Source organism: Brachionichthys hirsutus, unplaced genomic scaffold (genome assembly GCF_040956055.1).
Source record: "Brachionichthys hirsutus isolate HB-005 unplaced genomic scaffold, CSIRO-AGI_Bhir_v1 contig_737, whole genome shotgun sequence".
In the NCBI taxonomy this organism is placed as follows: domain Eukaryota; kingdom Metazoa; phylum Chordata; class Actinopteri; order Lophiiformes; family Brachionichthyidae; genus Brachionichthys; species Brachionichthys hirsutus.
This window is the reverse complement of record NW_027180701.1, coordinates 32,231-36,300: the sequence shown is the minus strand read 5'-3', so window position 1 is coordinate 36,300 and position 4,070 is coordinate 32,231.

Below are 4,070 nucleotides of genomic sequence, written 5' to 3'. Positions count from 1 at the left end.
GCGCAGTGCACCTTTCTGGGCATGGCTTTTAGCAGCGTGCCCCTGTCCGTTTTTTGAGGAAGGTTCCACTTTGCGAGGGAGAACCGGGACAAACAGCACATCAAACCGCATCAGCGAGTCGAGACGAATCCGATGGTGGTGGTCACGTGTCGCTACGACCGGGCACGGCCTCGCGATGTGCAAAAACCCGGAAGCGGCCTCAGGCTTTGGGCCTAAATTTCTCTCAGTTCACCCCTTGTGCAGAAAAGTCGTACTGGGGAAAACAGAACATCAAACAACATCAGCGGAACGAGACGAGTCCGATGGTGGTGGTCACGTGTCTGTACGATAAGGCACAGCCGCGCGGTGGGGAAAAAAAAAAGGGAAGGTAGCGTAGCAAGGCGTTATAGCACGTGACCTCTGATTTCGGGGCCAAACGAGGCATCGGCTGACATCTGCTCATCCAGCCGGACGCAGCGGTGCCGGTGTGCTTTCACGTGAGAGGGACGTCGGCGTGTCCTCAAAATGTCTGTTTTCCCCTCAAATAAAGGCCTTCCACCACCTTTGACCTGGCTGCATGCAGTCTGATTTTTGGGCCTCATTCAGCTTCCCATGCAGCTGCGGGCCTGAAAACAGCACCGGGGCATCTCCCTGACGTGTAAAATCAGGAGATGGCCCCTCCCGTACAGGAAGTAGCTTTGGCTACGTGCCAACACCTCCAAACTCTGGAATCCGGTTCAGAGGCGTCAGGCGAGGGCCTCCTGAAAATTGTAAGTCGTTCGGTGCTACGGGGGCCCAGCTAAGCGGCCCCAGAGGGCTAAAAATTCCACGCTCAACGGCCCGCCACGGGCAAACGACAAGGCCGAGAGAGGTCAAATCAGTGCACAACCACTCCACCTTCACCAGAGAATAACATATAAAAAATTCAGCCCAATCGCTCCAGGGAAGAGAGAGAGATTGGGAAAGAAAAGTCAAAACTCTTTGAGCAAATGTCTCATCAACTTGTAACTTGGTACACTTATAGATGACACATGGGGCTATAACTGAGGTGACGGACAGGTTGATGTGATTTACGGTGTAGACGTCACATGCGTGCAAAGCTTTATTTTTGCCATATCTCGGGAAGGGAAGGTCGTAGAGAGACGCGGTTGGGACCGGCGTGTTCAGCGTGGCCGAATTATGTCGGGTAGACCAGGTTTCCAAGTCTCTACAGCGGGACCGGCGTGTTCAGCGTGGCCGAGTTATGTCGGTTAGACCAGGTTTCCAAGTCTCTACAGCGTACCGTTCTCGCGATAATTCGATTTGGAATTTGCCCATAGAAATAAATGGAGTTTGGGACATTTCCGGTTTCATTCCAGAAACGGCCGCTATGGCTCTGCTACAGTGAACATCAGAAGTTTACAATCAGCATAAATATACACACAAGCAAAAGTCTCATCAACTTGTAACTTGGTACACTTATAGATGACACATAGGGGGGCGTCTGGTTCTCTGGGCTTGGCCTCAGAATCTGGACCTGAATCGAGGCTCAGAGCTGGCCCCACATGTGGTCCTGCCACAGGAGCCACAGCTTGACCCAACGCAGACTTCACATCCGGATGAACGGTCCTCAGGAAGCTCTCATTCAGCTCCAGCCAGTCGTCCAACCCTAATCACACACACACACACATACACACACAGTGAACAGGAAGACAGGCCGAGGGTCAGCACGTCTGAAGCCGAGCAGTAGAGCCTCCACGAGAAGCAGATCGATCTACTCTGCTGATCCTGGATCTGCTTGTACAAACACGCTAGCTTATGTAACGTGTATGGATTGCAGGCTGGTGGCGGTGATGCAGGACAGTCGTCTGACAGCGTCTACTCGTTGCATTTATTCTGGTCAGAACAACAGAAAAACATAAATGTAAATCTGCACAGCTGCATGTCCAAATCTCCAACATGACACGCAATTCTCTGTACAAAGAGGCAAAATACAAATTGTCTTCATGTGATCGTATAGTATAAAACGAATATCAAGGTGCCACAAACCACACAAATATGTACAGGATTTATTTTGTTCGAAATTCTAAGAGGCTCAATTCTGACACTTAGCATAGATACAAAGAACAGCGTAAACAAGCCTTTTCATATTTAATCATCCACTAGTGAAATCTAGTAAACACACAAGCACAGACATGCATTTATCACTGTGTGTGTGTGTGTGTGTTACCTGATGCTAGGTGAGCAGAGCAGTCCAAATAATAAGAGCAGAAGACCCAGCAGCATCAGGAGGACGCTGCGCTGGATCCGGGACAGCTTCTTCCGTTTCTGTAGTTAAACACAGCAGACAAACAAAGAGGCAGCTTGCTGCGCCGAACGCAAACCACACAACGCCCCCCGTCTAAAGCAACGAGTCCGGCTCAGGCAGTGGCTCGGTGGCTCGGGCCCTGGGCGGGGAAGCGGCTCGAGTCCCAGCTCTGCTGACTGGAGAGGGGCCAGTCTGCATCCAGAGCACTGCCGAGGCGCCCTTGAGCAAGGCGCTATACGCACACGCGAATGGTTCAAGATGACGATAACGTTGTGCTTTTGGTGAATCCTGAACCGAGAAACACGCAGGACTTCCGATCCATTTAAAAACTAAAACGTGTTGATCGTTTGATGAAATCATTTATTCAACTCTATGTAGTAGCTCAAAAGGCATGTAGTAAAAACACACTGGTTGGTTTTGCGTTTAATAAACAGTGTTATTACGTAGCAGCATTATTGACGATAAAGGCACCCTCTACACACACAATGGTTCGTTCCAGGCGCCGTGGTGCATCTTGGGAGATTGTGTGGTGACGTCACGCAGCCCCCCGCCCCCCTGTGCTCCTCATAGCGAGGAGAGTCATTCGCGTCCAGACTTCAGACAGAGCAGTCGCTTAAGGAGGACGTGCTGAGGTACGTTACGCGATCCGGTAGATTCTACCTCCGTTAAAAGCGCCGGTAATTCTCGGTTTTATTCTATTCTGTTCTATTCTATTCTATTCTAACATCTGCTGAAGCCACCGGACGATTGGGTTGAAGCATTTGAGGAGATAAATCTGGATTCAGCGGTACCGAGTCCAGATGATGTCATTCAGTTGGTGTCAGTTACTGTCCGGTACTCTCATTTCAGCTACTTGTTAGCTATGCTAATGCTATTTTAGACCGAGTTCTGTGTGTATTTGCCATAAACGGAGATCACGTTTGTATATTTCATTAGTTAGATTCACGAACTTTGAGTGAACTCGGTGAGTCGAGCGGTCCGACGGTTCAACGTTCGCCGGTGGGACACCGTGTTTATTACCCCACGTTCACACGACGCACTGTGGAAGCAGCTTTACGCACGGACGCACTTCGGGAAAGTTGTGGAAAAAAAGAACGTTTATTCTTGTTTATTCAACCTATTTATCGCGTACAAAAGCAACCCAACCGGTGGATCCCAACGACACCCGTTACTCGCTGATCCGTTATTCCCACAATGCATTGTGGGTAATGCGGTTCCTGTCACCGTACTCTCCGGGTTGCCAGCTTGGGAGGTTGTGCGGTGACGTCACATACCCCCCCGCCCCCCTGTGGTCCATCATACTGTTGGAACATGGAAATAACTTTCCTACCTTACAAAAATACGCAAAGCAAATCAACAACAGCTTCAATTCTTGAGCTTCTGATCCTGATGTAATAAATTCAACCTTTCTGGAATTCTACAGGATCAAAACGTTGTCGCCTTTCTTTTTTTCTGCAGTTTGAAAGAAGTTTGAAAGAATCTAAGACATGGAGCGGAACACGGAAGACCAACTTGAACGTGGGCGACGCAGCAGCAGTTTGACCGGCCGGCAGAGCATACGTCCACGTGAAAGCGTTGCAGCACCGTACGTTCTCCTTCATTCATTCATTCATTCATCTTCTCAACCGTTCTGCCTGTTACCGGGTCCGTGGCTCGTGCTGCAGCCGGTCCCATCAGTCAACGGGTGAGAGGCGGGGCACACCCCGGACGTGGTGCCAGATCGTCGCAGGGCCGCACACACACACAGACAGTCGTTCACACACACACATGCGCAATTTCAGGATGTCACCTCCTTCACAATATC